General features: G+C 30.3%; 1 protein-coding gene across 1 annotated transcript in view; it reads right to left on the reverse strand.

Annotated features, from left to right (window-relative positions):
* LOC114384565 overlaps window positions 1-5,777 on the reverse strand; it is a 34,726-nt gene extending 28,949 nt beyond the window's left edge. The window contains exon 1 of the transcript XR_003660724.1: window positions 5,464-5,777. The gene's annotated coding sequence lies outside the window, so the exon portion shown is untranslated. The remainder of the gene's footprint in view (window positions 1-5,463) is intronic.
* Window positions 5,778-18,472: the final 12,695 nt, after the last annotated feature.

Below are 18,472 nucleotides of genomic sequence, written 5' to 3' on the forward strand. Positions count from 1 at the left end.
AAGAGATGCAATTTACTCCCTCACACATTCACCCGTGTATCACTCACTGTTTCAAGCAAAGAATTGCACACCTACACACTAGGAATAGCACCAGAGACAGAAAATGATAGAATGAAAAAAAATGTGTTATTAAGATGTATGTATGTCCTTTTATACAAGCACAACAAAGCAGCAACACTTTACACTTAGGCTAGGCACTTATAACAAAATTTTAAAATTTTGTTACTCTGTTATATTCAATGTACAATCAAATCTACACCACACAAAACAGAATTAAACTCTCACACCCCATAGTTTGTACTACTGACGCCCACATCACCACATACAACTTCAATAATTGTTTGTAAGTAAGTGCTTTGCTGAGCTTGATTGTTGTTATCCAGTTCAGATGTTTCATTCATGTCCACATTGCCATACATGCTAGAGGAGGGGAAATGAACATCATCAAGGTCTCCAGGGTAGTTTTTAACACTTTCCATAGAATCACCATTCACACTATGACATATTATGTCCATTGCAATGATAGATGATGCACGGGTTGAGTCTCTAGCTGATTGGATACCCATTGGGCGGTCACTACCTTGACGGTATGAAGAAACTCGATTTCCAGTAATGTAAGCCTCTAAACCCATTGAATGACTCGGACCGGCACCAGATGAGTCTCTTTGTTGAGGTGAACAATATGTGTCAAAAATATCAGAGTCACGTGCATGTTTTGAAGGACCAGCTGAATATTGTTCACCATCTGTAACTTCATCACCATCACGATCAATGACAGTTCCTTATACACTATCAGCCTGTTGTTGCTGTGACACCTTCTACCCCTACATATATATAAATAAATAAAATATATAAAAATATCGGTAAACAAATTCACATGGGTAAAAGGTTCACATTCACTTCACTATTATCAATTAAAACTTATTAAAAACATATTCGGCTCAAAATAAGGCCGTCAAGATTTACAAAAAGTGTTTTGTTAAATCAGCGAGATAAAATAAAATAGAGTAACATCATTCAATTAATATATAACTTATGCCCCAATGCCATAGCCTATTAAAGTATTGTGTCCCGACGTCCTTCAGTACAAGGTTCCTTAAAGCAATCCACCTAGTCATCTTCTCCCCCGAACACAAAGTTCAAGATCATCACAGGATCCAAACACAAACAATACACGGGGAGTGAGTTATCGCATTCCTAACTAATAGAGTAGCAAGATAACTAGATATACATATCATATAAACAAAATAAAACTTACTTAAACATAACTCACGTAATTTCACCACTTTGTCATTCAAAATTCCCTTTTCAATCACCAATTACACTTTTCAATGATCAATCACATTACACAAGAATCACACACTCCGATCAAGGAATCCCTGGCAATCCTGAGACATTTTTGGATGGCCTCTTCATGTGTGGATGTGCCTGGCGCATTTAGATGCTGCTCCAACGCCTCCGCGATCGCATGACAAGCCTCCTGTTAAATAGAAAACAAAAGAATTATACAAATTAGTATTAAAATAATTGAAGTAAATGACATACATCTAACCAAATAATAACACTTACCATTGCATGTCTGGGCTCGTCTACATCAGGATCCGCATATGTCGATGTCGGTGCTTCCTCATGAGGGATATGATTGGGTTGTGTTGCATATGCATCTCGAGGAGGATCTGTCTGTGGCGTAGTCATGAATGAATGTGATATGACGAAGAACCAGTCTATGTAGTCAGGCGCACACTGACCTGGCACAACACATAGATCACCTACTGCCGCTAGATGGTCTGAGTAATGTGTCCAGGTATCGTCCATGTCATCATATGACACCCATGAATGGATAGGGTGTGCAGGAATGCACTGGACGTAGCTGAACTGGTGCATAACCCTCTCCGGTCTGTATCTGGCAACATGCCCCAGCGGAGCTGTCCCGAGAAGCACGAAATCGGATGAAAGTCCTACACAGGTCGGTGCGCCGCATATGGCGTCCAGCAGACATCTGCGATCCTCAGACGATCCAGGCACTGCCTGTACGTTGTTGTAGATACCTTCTTCACAGTCTTCTTCATCGCAATCCACCGACACGCACGTGATGACACCTCGTCGTAGTCTGAATCAACATTGCACTCCGCAACTGACGAAAAGTGCTCGTATATCCAGTACTATAGGGTTTACCCGAAAATCATACATATTAATTAAATATGCACTCATTAAACCATTATTGTAAATAAATTATGAAATACATGTTAATTACCTGTAACAAGGTGATGTAACCAGCAAGCTGTCGGTTGGTGCTGAGACTGGCATCATTAAGCTGATCATACATATGGACGAGGCCAGCAGCTCCCCATGCATACCACCCAACAAGAGTGAGGTCACGGAACGCCTGTAAATGTGAGACATGAACATGGGCTGTACTCTTATTAGCAAAAAGAGTGCAACCCAAAAGAGGTAGAAGATAAGCGCAAGCGGCAGCTATCCAGTGCTGCATCTGACATCTGCATTGGTATACGTCTCGTAGCCACTACAGGCGTACATATGGTCCACCACATTGGCCTGTCTCGGCCATGGCCACCACTGCTGTGACCATCAGTAACTCAACCAACAGTACCACCGCCTCGTCGGTGCATAGAGGCTGGAGTCATGGAATGCGCCAACGATAGGCAAATGGAGAAGAGATGCGACGTCGTCCAGCGTGATCGACACCTCCCCCACAGGAAGATGGAAACTAGAAGTCTCCCAGTGCCACCTCTCCACAGAGGAGGATATAAATCCCCGATCACCGATGTCCATCGAACACGTGATCAAAGGACTTAATCCTGTCCCAGCAACCATGTCCTCAATTGTAGGAACAGGCCTGCCCAAGTTATGCACCTTCTTCCCATGGGAGCATAACTTCAACTCAGGACGTTCCCGAATCGAAGTACAAAGGAACACACAATTTGTTCAAATAACGTCAATCAGTAACCAAAAACTCAAAAAAAATAAAAGTTAACTAACTTTAATCGTATAAATACCTGTCCAGACCATACGCTGCCCGCAACATGGTCAACATACTTTGTAAGCACTGATGAGTCCCTGGGTCCACCAAGAAATCCCACAGGCTTGTCCCCATCAGTCTCTACACCGGTATCCTGTGCGTCAGTCTCTGCACCGGTGGCCTGTGCAGCAGCATTTACCATGGGCTCATCCCCAGCTACAGCAGCCTCTGCCTCTGGTACCGCAGGCGAGTCCGTAGGTACCACAAGCACATCATCATCAAGAATTACCGGTACCCGTCACTTGCGTGCCGATGCGGTCGGCCTTTGGCATTGGGGAGCACTGTCAGTATCATCACCATCCCCTCCTCTCCCCAAACCTTTGGCACCAACCCTACCTAATGCACGACCTAATCCTCTAGTCTTAACCATGATTTGCAAATGTCTACCACAAATTTCATCACTAAACCACACAAATTCCAATCAATCCTTTTATGTGTGTATGGTTTTCGAAATTTCATTTGGTTGGGTTTCGAGAAATTTGGTGTTTTGTGTTTGGGTTTGGACTATTGCTGTTATGTTGGGCACCGGGATTATAATAGTATACAATAGAAACACGGGCATCGGGAGACATTTATCAAAATAGTATATAAGTATACCTTGAATCATTAACAATTTTCTTGACTTTTACTTAAATAACATACTCAATTTGCATGATCCACTTCTTCAATCCTTTTAATTAGCATTAACAATTATAGTTTTAGAATCATTAATAATTTTCTTGACTTTTACTTGAATAACATTATTCCTAAACTAAATGACATTCGTAGCACACATCCAAGGATATTTTGCATTTTTGTTTGTTATAGAGTTAAACACTCTTCTCTATAAGGTGAGGTAAATGTAAGTACTCTTGTATGTGTTTTGTGTTTAGAGACTCTCTGCATTAGACTAAGGTATCATCTCCCTGGTCTCTTAATTTTCAATTACCTAAAAATATATTGTTAAAACATATAATCATGCATTCATAATTTGTTGATGGCAAAATGGTATTATTACATACCTCTTGTAAGGAAGTATGAGATTAATCAATCAATTATGATATTTAACCAGATTATAGGCATGTTTTTCATGAATGGGATATGCAGTAGCACAATCAATACAATGTACAACATATGATAATAATCAAATATCAAATATGTGTATCAATTGCAAACAAAACAACTAAAACAAGGACCTAATTATTCTTGTGGTTCTCATTTATCCATCTTAAAACTGAAACATAATCCCACGATCTTGTGGTTTTGATTATAACTCATGGGAGGAGTGTTATATAGGGGTCACTGAAATTTAACTTTTCGAAGGACCTAATTATTCTTGTGGTTCTAATCTTTTTTAGGCACATGACAAGGCAGCCTCAAAATTAACCCTAAACCTTAATTTAATAGCATTTTCATAAATAATAAACTAATTTTTATTTTTAAAAGTTTAAGTTCCTTCATGCGGATCAAGTGATCCGCAAGCTTCATGCGGATCAACTTGATTCGCATAAAGCTCGCAGATCAACTTGATCCGCATGAAGGAATTCATCAAAAATACTCATGCGGATCATATACCTTGTACTTGATCCGTATGCTAAACCATGAATCTTGCGGATCAACTTGATCTGCATTTAGCCTTAGAGAACCCTACCAATTGCGAATCAAGTTTATCCGCATAAAACTCGCGGATCAACTTGATCCGCGTTAAGCTTCACACTATCCTACCAAATGCGGATCACCTAAAAACTACGCGGATCATCTACATCCCTACCACTACTGCGGTTCAACTTTAACGCAAACGCAAAACACCTAAATGCATGTGCGGATCAACTACCCTAAGCACTACACAAAGCAACAATGGAAACGTAACGACAACGACGAAGGAGTGCTTACCTTGACAATGGCGATGTGCTGAAGAAGAAGAAGAAGAATAAGAAGAAGAAGAAATGAACAATGGCGCCGCAGAGGGAAAAGACAATGATGGAGAATGGAGAGTTGCCAACGATGGAGAAGAAGGAGGAAGAAGAAACGAGCAATGGCACCGCAAATCAACTTGCTGGGTCGCACACGGTCGCAAAAAAAGGAGGAAGAATGAGTCGCGGGAAGAAGAAAAGCCAATTGCTGGGTGCAAATGTTTTAAATAAATAAGTAGGGACATTTTGGTCTTTTGCGCTTAAGTGCTGGGTGCACCTTGCATGAGCCTTTAAGTTCCTATCATAACCTATAAGGGTAATCATTACAAGTTTAAAACAAGCATATGCATTCTTGACTTTAGACATACAAGATGCGACTCTTTGTCATCTAGGCCTACAGGATATCATTATTAAGATATTGAAGCATAAGTGAATCAGTACCATACTACCCACAAGGAAAAGATGGACGAAAATGTAAATATACACATTGTGGCTGTAATATAATTAGGGAAAACCATGGTCAGTTCAAACCTGAGGCTTCCCAAGCCAATTTGAAGGAATAAATGTAGCCAAACGTCTTAATAAATCTCCTCTTTCCCAAGGTCTACATGAAGATCTTGAAGAACCAAAAAGCAGAACCGCCAGCACTTGTGCTCAATGAAGTCCATGGTGGTTGTGAACCAACACACGAGAGAGAAGCCGCTTTAGAGACTTGTCCATGACTTGACCCATCTATGCTGCCAACATTCATTGGAACAGCTGGGGATGATGCCCCAGCAGAACTGATAAAATTATGAATAATTTGTCAATTGAAAGGGTCAAATAAACAACATAATAAATAGACAAAACAATTGAGTGTCTTAAAAAAATATCACAATTTACAATCACCAGTCACCACCAATACATCACATATGCATTAAGTTCAAATCCGTAGAAAATTAAGAAACCATCTGTTTTACATGAATCAAGGAAGGAGGTTAATTCTAAATTTGAGCTTTACAAACGCACAATGGAACCAAAGGGTTTTCACTTCAGTAGGATTAAGACATTGGCTGTGTATTGCAATTTTAGCAAGAAAGAAACAAAAAGAAAATGATTTGGAAGTAGAAATTAATGAATATTACAACATGATAGAGAAATTAATGAATATGTCAAACACAGGATACAAGTTGAGTGGTTAAAATGGAGAAAGGAATGGGGTTATTTGTAAAACAAATAAGAAAACTACATTGAATTCAAAAGAATAATTTTTTTACTAAATATTTTTGTGTAATCGAAGTTAATATTTCTTTTACATAATTAATATATATTTAATTACATTAAAAATAAAATATCAACATAATCATTATTATTTTTTGCATAAAAATTAGTGTCTAAAATTTTCTCTTTAAGCTGATAACTATTCATTTCTTATTTATTATCCTCTCATTTAAATAAGTTATTCACGATTTTATTCTACCTGAACAAATTTTAATTTTCTTCAACATGTATATGCTAATATGTTCAAATAAAAATCATATATAAAATATCGCACGTAGGTATGATTTTTTATTAATAAAAAATAAGTAAAAAAATTTCACTTAATTTAGAAGGATGAAAATTTTACCTGAGGTCACATTAATATCTAAATTATTATGATAAAACTATATTTTTATAAAATTACTAAGATAATAAAATATAACACATTATATTATATTATATACAAAATTCAAATAAAAAATCTTAAACTAATTTTTTAGACAAAAAATCTTAAACTGTTAATCATGTACGGCACGGATCAAAATCTAATTATTTATTAAAAAAAATGTTGTTTTACTAAAAATAATCGGTCCCAAAATTTTCATTCACGTGCAAGTGTGCAACTGTGTTATTTTGTAATTTAATTAGGATTATGGTACTTATATATACAAAAAAAATACTATTAAAAATAGTGTACATTAAGTATTTATAATAATAGATATATAATATTATAAAAATACTAAAAATATCAATTATAATATAAAAAAATTACGAATTGACATACAAGTTTCGAATACATGTGTGATCATTTAGTCTTCGTAGCTGATTCGTTTCGTTACAACACATTTATTTCAATATAGTTTAAAATCAAATTAATAACATTAATTAATCAATGTATATTTGAGTGGGGGAAATCAATTGCGGAAATTAAATAATACGGGTATATTAATTAATTTGTATCAAATTATACTTGATATCCAAATATAGATATCTTTTAATATTAAAACAGATTAGATTTATATTAAAGTAACTATTTGTATATACATCTAAAAAAAAGTAACTGTTTGTATCAAAATAAAAATAAACTGATATATTTTTTATATTAAAAATAGATTATATTTTAATATAACCAAATTTATTTTTTCTGATTATATACCAAAATTTGTATTTAATTAAAAAATGAAATATACCAATTTTTATTTTGATAGTATATAGAGGAACTTTTATTTTCTAATTAATAGGTTTTAAATAGTTACCTTTTATTTTTATATTAAAAGCATTCATATTAAAATAACTAGTCATATCAAAATAAAAGTTAATAAATTTAATCTGTTTTTAGTACAAAAATAGTATATATGCGTACATATATATATATATATATATATAAATTTTGAATTTAAATTTTTTTTCAAGTAAATTTTTAAATAAAGGTTGCTGTTACATGTTCTTTTACATTTACTATCGTGCCATTAAAAAAAATAATAAATTTTTAATAAAATACAACTATTACATGTTAAACTAATAAGTTGATATTCTGGTAAGATTGAATATGATTTTTTAAATAAAATCTTGGATTCGAGTACATTATATATTATAAAAATATGGTTGAGGAGGAGGTGGAGGGAAAAAAATCATACTAAAGTTCCAACACGAAATCAATAAATATTTTGTACCAATAGTGTAAATTCAAATATTTTGAACAAAATAATTTCTTAATAATATATATCCCATCAATTCAAATTTTTTACGGTATACACAAGGAATTAATATATATATATATATATATATATATATATATATATATATATATATATATATATATATATATATATATTAATTAAATAAAATCTTTAATTCCCGTTTCAAAAATCACATTTAATACCTCATTCTTTCCTTCTTTATAATCTTTGCATAAAATGTGATCGCTCAACGTATATTTTTATGTTTTATTCCCTTTGCTATGCCATCTACAAATTGCTTTTAGTTTGCGAAGTGATTCTTTTCAGTGAGACATTCACTTTGAAGATAGCTAAGTGTCCATTGTACTCTAAGGGGAAATTTGGTTCCAATTTGGTTTTTTAATTTTTAAAAGTTAAAAATAATCTCTTATTTATTAAAAATTGTAAAATGTCTCTTAAGTAATTTTTTATAGTATGATTATCTTTAAAAAAAAACTAAAAAGGACATTATTTCAGAGGCACCCTAAAGCATGCTATAAAAAATTACTTAAAGAAACATTTTATAACTTTTAATAAGACATCATTCTATAACTTTTAAAAAATAAAGAATCAAATTACAATCTAAAATAAAGATAAAATACCATGTTAATAATTTAGTCTTTTTTTCTTTCAATATTTTAAATCTAAAACAAGATAAATTAACTTAAGATTTGTTGCATTTTTTCTTATCTGAAGATATATTAGATTTTTTTTTTGACAGAATGAAGATATATTAGATATATGAATTAGTTCTAACATTTTAAGATTTACTTATTACTTCCCAATAAAATAGAAGAAAAATTAAATTATTTTGGTCGAACACCATAATTTTTTTTACTATTTGTTTTTGTTTGAAAAAGAAATAGAACAATTAGAGTTATAGATTGATTTCAATGGTTTTTGTTTTTGCCAAAGATGATGAGTGTACATTAATCCATTGGATAATCCTCTTCGCCACAGATGGTTGTCATTAATTTAAAAAAAATTTACATACAAAAGAAATCGAACATGAATTATCCCCTTAAATAGATTGTTCCACTCATGTGAACACAATGAGACCTTATACCATTATATCAACTATATTGATTATTGATTTTCAATGGTTTGCTAATGTAGTGTCCCATATTTCTATTAATCAGGGTCTTATTTATGTCAAACCTTATGTAGTTTGTAGATCTTGCTATCTGTTGACAATGAAATTTTGTGTTTGTTTTCATCAACATACATAATCTCAGATATTTGAAGAAAGGGACAAGTACTTTCTTTGGAGGTCTTTTATCCTTCTCGATAGGTCTTTTACAATGGGCCAATGTGTTAAATTTGTATCATTAGAAGAAAAAAAGTGTACAGAAGAAAGTAAAGTGCTTGAATAGAAAGGTATATAAAATTTAAAAAGTAATAAGTTTCGAGGAGAAATTGAGATTCGACAGAGATGAAAATTTAGAAAAAGTATAACAAATGTAAAAGACAATGATAAAGTTACTCTATAAATGCGGTAAAATACTAGAATTGAAATGATTAAGAACATTGTACTAACTCGTCGATCCACGAGCATCGCGACTGTGGACATAAGAGGATATTTGGGTGTTTAGAAGTTTCGACCCTTATCACATAATACAAACTAGTATTTATAGACAAAGATTCCTAACTATCCATACCGGCTAATAACTTCCAATAATCTTCACCATTGATTACTTGTATCTTCAATCTTCATTGTTGATGACTTTTATCTTCAATTCCTATCATTGATGTTTCTAGGATCTTGATGCTCTAAATCTTCAATTTTTGAATACCATAGGGTTAACATAAAACATTATTTCAATACTTAGTCGAAGTAATGTGGGCATTAACACTATGGCAAGATTCCATTGGAGTGACAACTCCGAGGAAAATTTCTATGTACTTCTTCTATTCCATAATAATTCTCATATAAAAAGAAAAAATTTATCCCAAAATAATTGTCACTTTAGTTTTTCAATGTAACATTATTTACTTTTTTCACTTATATTCCTTATAATATTAATAATATGGGTTACAACAGCAAAAATTGAATTAATGATGAAAAGGATAATTTTTTCAAATTAAAATTTTGTTTCATATATATATATATATATATATATATATATATATATATATATATATATATATATATATATATATATATGTATGTATGTATATATATTAAATTTTCTTTATTTGTGTAAAAATAACTTAGCACGACAACTATAATGGAGACATGGAGTAATTGTTTCTTTGTCTGAAAGAAGGAAAAAAAAAACATTTGCACATGGATGAAGTGCTCCTTGGGTCTTTTTCGGAGGCATTTACTTTTTGCACTTCCCTACCTGCTTCCTACACTTCCTATTTTTATTGTGTGGACAACATCTCAACACTCATTCCCCCAAATGTCTCAACCTTAAATCCCTAACACCTCCCTTGAACCTTCAAAATCCCATGCACCCCCGCACGACCCTGCACTTGGACAGAAAGATCCTATGAAGCTTCACTGTTTCCTGGGATTGACTTTGGGCTTTTCCTGCGCAGCTTAGGTAGAGGGCAAAGAAGGCCTCCATCTGGGGGGGCCAGAGCCATCAGTGAGATACCACTCTAGAAGAGCTAGAATTCTAACATTGTGCCAAAACCTACGGGCCGAGGAACAGTCTCAGATAGATAGTTTCTATGGGCGTAAGCCTCCCAAAAGGTAACGGAGGCGTGCAAAGATTTCCTCGGGCTTGCCTGAGTCGGCAATCCCACACGATAGTCACATTGTTTCGCTTAGTAACCTTCTAGGCGCGATACCGACGAAGGTAAGTGATGGACATTTTTTGGTTAAAAATGCGTTGGTCAAATGTGGTGTTGGGTTCTGGTGTGAGTGTGCCTGGCTTCTGTGGAGTGGATGTTGGATTTTGGTGTTGGTGTTCTGGAACATATTTTGAAATTTTCAAGTTTATTATGCAATACTCTTAATACACTTGTAAATCCAAAAATGTTCTACAAAACACCTATTTCGTAATACAAAACTTTATATATTTTGGCTTCTAAAATAGGTAATCTGAAACACATTTCATATTTACAAGTGAGTTATGGAATGATATTCCATAATGAACTTATAAATCCCGAAACGTGTTCCATTATACACTTCCAAAAAAGTGTTTTAGATTTTTTTTCTTTCGAAATAGGTGTTTTGGAATACCCATTTCGAAACGTGTTCTGGAGTATCTATTCCGGATTGCAAGTATATTATGGAACATCCATTCTTGAGCAACATTTGAGGGAAGGGAGTAATGAGACTCATTAAGGATAATTTTGTTCAAGAAATGAAAATAGGAAGAGCAAGAAGCAAGTAGGGAAGTGCAGAAAGTAAAAACCAACTGCTGATATTGAACGTGGCTGAACAAGTTGTGGAGCCAGACCCAGAAGCGAGGGCGAACACCATTATTCATTACTATTTGTTTTTGTTTTTCGTTGTTCTAATTGTGTGGAAAAATAAATTTAACTTTTTTTTTTCAGACTACATTTTCACTTGTTCTTGTCCTGGAAATAGAAAAAAGTGCTTTAAAATTCAAGCTCGAGGTTGAGTTTTTTTAATGCCAATTAATTAAAATAACAATTTTAATATTAATAATGGTTTTCTAAATATTGGTTTAGATTGAATGGATAATTTAGTCTAAGTATATGGTTACCAAATAAGTGTATTTCCTTTATATAATGATATATATTATAACAAATTTCAAATGCTAATATACTAAGAAAAAATAAATTTTCATAAAAAAAGAAAAAAATTAATTTATGTTAATTAAGAAAATAAGTTAATATAATTTAATGTTGATAATTTCATTTAAAAAATTTACTTATTTCCTAAAGTGTCATTTACATTTAATTGCATAGAACAAAAAAAAAATTGTTGAAAATAAAACTCTAATTAAATAAAAAAATATTTTGGAGATGATATCATTAAATAGGAAAAAATTAGTTGAAATTTGCTTAATTATATTTTATCTCACAATATATATATATATATATATATATATATATATATATATATATACATATTTTTTCTTATATTTTAGTCTAGAAATAGTAATATATTAATAAAATTATTTTGAGAATTTGTTTTATATTAGGGTACTGGTTAAAAAAGTAAAAAGAAAAAGATTTTTATTGGAATGTGAAAAGAATATACTCCTATATATAATTATCCAAAATGACGCGATTAAAAAAATAGACATAAAAGAAATGGAAAAAAAATAAATATATTTATAAGTAGCCAAAATGATAATATTATTTATTTGAAAAATATACTATTTGAGAGTGTTTGTTTCACGGAATCTTGTTAGATTTTCAAATATATGAAGATATGAATATATTATTTAGAAGCTATTAAAAAGAGATTCTTCACCATATTTTATTTTCACTTTTATGGGAAAATGAGATTCTAATGCTTGTATTGTTTTTGTATTAATTTGATTTTTATAGAAGGAGATGAGAATGTGAATTCCTATACGGTTAGAATGTGATTTATTATATAAAAATAATATTAAATTCTCATTACTAATATCTACTATATCCTACTATTTCTCTACTTAGCTATCAATTTTATTATTCTTGCTGTTGTGCTCCTACAATAGTAGTTTTCATAAGGGACAATAGGAAAATTCTAAAGGTTCACCTCAATTTTTGGGATGGATAAGGAAAGAGAAACAGAAAGAAAAGAATAAGAAAAAAAATAACAATATGATAAGTGATATCATTAAAAAAAATAGACATAAAATATATGGAAGAAAAAAATATTTATAATTAGCCAAAATGATAATATTATTTATTTAAATAACTATACTATTTAGGAATGATGGTTTCGCGGAATCCTATTGGATTTTCCAAAATATGGACATTTGAATATGTTTTTCAATGTTTGTTAGAAAGGTAGTAATAAAAATAGATTTTTGAACATTTTTTAGTCATGAAAATGAGATTCTCATACTCTTTTTATTTTTGTATTGATTTGGTTTCCATATAATGGATGAGAATATGGATTCCTATAGGACTATGTTTTATGGTATAAAAATACTATTATACTCTCACTACTAATATCCACTACTTCACTACTTTTTTATTTACCTACTAATTCTATTATTCTCGTCATTTGTGTAAATTATATTTTATTCCCGCTTAATTATACTCACCTGAAAATTATACATCATGCAAAACATCTTCAATTGTATTTTAATTTTGAATTTAATTTCATATTTATGTATGTCTGAATGATGCATGACGTTGGTGTCATTTATGATCGATTCATGGTATAGTTGGAGTTTAATATAAAATATAACAATTTCTTTAATACAAAATATTTTAGTAATATAAAATATATTCCTAACAAAATTTGTGTGAGTCAAACATATATTTTAAATATTCCTAGAAATATAAAAAAGAATTTCAATAGTTAACCAAACATTTTTTTTTGAAATAGCCCAAAATGTTATTTCCATTTAATATTCTTAGGAATAATGTTCCTTGAAATCTAATAGATTCCATGAAATAAACATCTCCTTTTATTTTTGTTTTAGTATTAGAGTATCTGCAATGCATAATTATTTAAATTGATTATTTATCTTAAATTTTTAAGTCCTACAATTAGAATTAGGAGTGTACACGAGTGAGTTGGGCTGAGTTTAACACGAAAGTCCCAGATATGTTTTCTTTTTAGCACCTTTGCATGTGAAGTTGGAGCTTTTGACCCTTGTTGTGTAGGAGGTTCCTACACTTGTTGTTATAGTGGTGGAGCTTTAGCACGTGCAAGTTCATTAGGACATTGAGGAGTAAGAGTGGCAAAAGACTTGAGGCACGGACACTTCTATTACGACTTCTATTTGCCATTTGTTTAAAACAACCTATATACTATAAAGAAAAAAATATCAACAACAAAATATACTCGATTAAAAACTACTGAAAACAAATGAGATATAATCCAACATCTCAATTAATATTTACCATTTAAAAAACTTTCAAATCATCCGAACTCTCAATTAATATCTAGCATTTAGAAAAGTTTCAAATGATCCAAAATCTTAATCAAACAGAGTTGTAATCCAAAATCTTAGAGGGCTATTATTATTATTATACAATCAAAGCAAATATGAATACAACCAAAACATTAGAATAGAACATTTATGATGTATATTTAATCAAATTTTTTATTGGAACTATAGACTCAAGACCCATTATACAATGAAAATCATTTAGTACTACATGTTTTTTTAACAATTGTCTGCAAAGATTATTTTTTATTATTATTATTTTTAATATTATTATTATTAAAATAATATATATCTTCGTATTGGGTTGCATCATGAGTCTATAATATAAAACCCTTTACCAACTTATTTAAAACCCGTGAGGTAATTGTATGATTTTCCAAGGTAAAAGAGCCCCGACCAATTAGAAACAAAAATAAATAGAAACAAAGTTCCAATAAAAGGAACCCACGGACCATATTCTTCTCCAATTTGAGTTTTGCTCACGTCTCGAATGAATTCAAGAACATATTCAAAGAAATTCTGACCGAAAGCGGGAATGGTTTGCAGATTTCGAATAATTAGAATGACTGAAACCAATAAGAGAGCAATTACAAGTTTAATTGGATTGAGTTGAATTTTACACAAATACTTAAAAATCTAAATCAATCGATTTGGATTGGATTGATTTTCCTGATCATCTGGACCCATAAATACTCCAATCTACAATGTCATTTAACAATTTTACATAAAAATTTACTCTAATATTAAAAGTTATTAGATTATTTAACGAGTCACATTAAATTGTTACAAAAATAAATTTTTTATTGGTTTAAAATCAGTTAAGCAATAATTGATGATTTAAATAACTCACTTAAGTAATACACTATTAAATTATGTGTTTCAATAAAAAAATTTATTAAACAATATTACTTAAGTTTAAATAACTCATGTAACCATGCGTATCGAAGATGCTCATAGTTGTTTAAAAAAATTCAGAGAAACTAGTGTTATCCTTTAGTATAACGTGGATTCACCGCTGCAAAGAGTTCAGCTGCATCACTAATGTTTGTGGTCCATCGTATATGTGAAAACGAGTCCTCCACCTCAGCACATCACCATAAATATTTCATATATATACTAGTTTTTCTGAGAATTGGGAAAAAGAAAATATTGTTAATTTGCCTCACCTGATAAGATAGTGACTGCCACACTTGCTAGAAAGTGAGGAATATTCAGATTACTAACGAAAGTGATATCTTATCAAACTATTTCGTAACTGTTTGTTTTTTACTTATCGATAAGAAATTGTGGTGACGATTCTGTTCACAAACCAGAGAGGCAATGATGAGGGAATAAAGAATGTCTGGTAATATTATGAATAACACCAAGATTGCTCACATCTTTGTAAAATGGCATTGGTAAATAATGAGTGTCACGGGTTATTTCTTTAATTCTTTACCATCAAAGAACTATACGGAATAAGAGTTTGTGAAACAGAGTACAGTGTAGAAACTAAGAAATTGATCAATAATTTATGTAATCAAAATCAATAGTATCTAAAGTAAGTGAATCCAACAATACTCATAAAGAAGAGGACTGGAAAATAACGTAAATAGAGGAGAAAGGAATGTAAGAAAAATAAGAGAAATATTTTGTATTTTAAATAAGAGAGTGATATGGGAGATTTTTTAAACAATGTGTAAGGCCTTTTTTGCTTAAAAAAAATTAATAACAAATATATTTTTATTGGTAAGCATAAAGCTTGAACTTTATTTGTCTTATCCTTACGTTAGTTCGATTATTTATGAAAAATTTCAAGTTTGAGATGTCCACTAAGTAAAAAGAGTATGATTTAATTTATTCGTTCTTTATGTATACTCTAATTAGTATACTATATTCTATACAATTAGAGTTAATCCTTTTTCTATTTAACATTTTCAATAATTGTGGTGAAGCGTGAGCAGACAAATGTTAATTAGTTTCAAATAAATTTATTTAAGGTTAATTCCATTGGTCTCGAACTGTTTGAAAACTTTGAAGCAAGTCCCTGAATTATTTGGTCAAACTAGCTTATAGTTAGTAAAAGAAACTTAATAAGCTCTTGGAGTACTGCTTTACCAAACACAATCTAAAAGATAGGTTTGTGGTGAATAAAAAAAGAGTTCCAAGAATTAATTTATATAGCGATTTTAAAAGCTCTACGAACTCTTTTTTTTTTCTTACAAAAAATACATGATCATGGCCCAATTAAAAAAAATCTAGACATTTATATGAAAATTCTCAAATAGTTCGTGAACTAAATGCGAAATTTAATCTTTTATCTAATATACACATATTATATTAAAGTGTCCATAGAAAATAAAGGGCATGTTTTATTATTATTTTTTGAAACATTTTTTTATTTCTAAACATTAAAAATAAAAACAAAAAAGCTTGTTTGATAAAAAATATTTCCAGTTAAAATTTTGAAAACAAGTTTTGGAAACTTTTTTACAAAATTAAACTGAGAAAAACAAAGACGACTATATCTACTTAATTATGATGTTTTCAAGAGCTAATAGCTGTTAATATAGTGGCAATTATTTTAAAAATAATTCATTTCATTAATGTTATTTAAAAAAGAAATCTCTAATATGATCTAATATAGTTTTATACATCACTAGGTCTTTAAATTATTTAAAATTTTTAATTAAGTCTCTAAACTAAAAAAAAAATGTAATTGAATCTTTGATCTTCTATAACTTTTGTAATTAGGTAGGAGAAGTTAATCAAACCATCAGAAGTTTTTTTTATGTGATGGTTTTTAGTTGTCATAAACTCACTCCAAGAATCCAATTACAAAAAATTGTAGAGAATCAAAGATCCAGATTAATACATTTTTTTTTAGTTTACAGACCTTAATTAATTAAAAAATTTCAAATGTTCAAGTACCTACTGCTGTACCAAACATATAATGTATTCAGATTTCAAATATAATAATCAAATTAAATTTGAAATTAAAATTAAGAAATATATTTTAAAAAGTAAAAAGTAAAATTAAAATTCAATTTATAAAATTAGGATAAATCATGTAATTTAATAAAAATAAAATAACTCCTAAAGTTACTCTAGTTTACGTATGAAAATTAATATAATATAGGGATATAAATACTATTTTTTAGATTCTATACAAGTTTTGATTAGCCACCATTTTCATTTCATTTTCATCTGCTGCTCTCCTCGTCTTTTTCATCTCCATTTCTCTCCATGTCCTCAGTTCAGTCAGTTGTCAGTTGAATAAGTGTCATAGTCAAATCTGTGTAGGTTCAAAATTTGTGCTGTGGGAAGGAATTGTTTGGGGTCGTCATGCTCCAATCTAACCATCAACAGAACCTAAACACCATGTTGGAGTGGGTGTTGTGATTCATTAAACCTGTACCTTTGTTAATTTGGTAGGGATATGTAGCTAGATTCTGGAAATAAAAAATTATTGGAAGAAAATACGGTTGATATTTCATCTCAATAATTCCATTTTAAATACACATTTAAAATATGGGTTTTCTAAAATATGCATGTATGTTTATGTAAAGGATGTTATTATATTAATTAATTGTTTTATTTTTTATTTAAATCATGAAAACAACTTTATTTTGTAAGAAAAAAAGAGTTATACAATCACGATATAAAATAATTTTACAAGTCATCGAATCAAAACTCACTATATGTTGAGTTTATTGACTTTTTATAATAATTATTTATAAGTCATATAAACAATTATTTGTTATTAGATGATAATGTAAAATTATTTTATATTATTAATGTATGATTTTTAAACTTTTTTTAAATTCTAAAAGTTATCTCTTTTTTCTTGAATTATTTATTATATTTCCTATTTTTGAAAAACTCAAACTTTTTAGAGCTCATTTGATGATCAAGATGTGATAAGATGAATAAAGACATAAGAACAAGATAAGAACATGAACATGATAAAATGAAAATAATATCAATGTTAATCTTATCAAATATTTTGTCACGCTATGATAGGTGGTGGGGAATGCGACAATGATATCAATCTTGTTAGTGACGATAATAATTACGATGGTAGTGACAATAATAATAACGATCATGCATAAGATAGTGCTAGTTACAATAATGGGGATAATAACAATGATAATAATTATAATAACAATAGTAACAGGATGATACAACAATATTGATTGACTATAGTTAATTAAGAGAGAATATATAAATGATGAGTTTTAAAGAAAAGGGGACAATGAAGAGAGATATTTTTGGAAAATAAAACATGAAAAAGATAAAGTTTTTATTTTTAGACATTAAAGTAAAAGAGATAAAAATTCATTTCTATGATTAAGACAAAATATTAAAAAAATAAATTAATGAGTGTGATAACATGTGCAATTTTTTTATTATATTCCCCTATTGTATTCATTCTACGTACCATTATAAATGGAATGAAATTATCTCATTTTCCATAAAAAAAAAATGTACAATTTAGAAAAACACGTAAAGTACAAATTGTCCGATATCTAACGGTTTAGATTCATGAATACATGAAATTGTAAA

This window comes from Glycine soja, chromosome 14 (assembly GCF_004193775.1).
Source record: "Glycine soja cultivar W05 chromosome 14, ASM419377v2, whole genome shotgun sequence".
Taxonomy (NCBI): Eukaryota; Viridiplantae; Streptophyta; class Magnoliopsida; order Fabales; family Fabaceae; genus Glycine; species Glycine soja.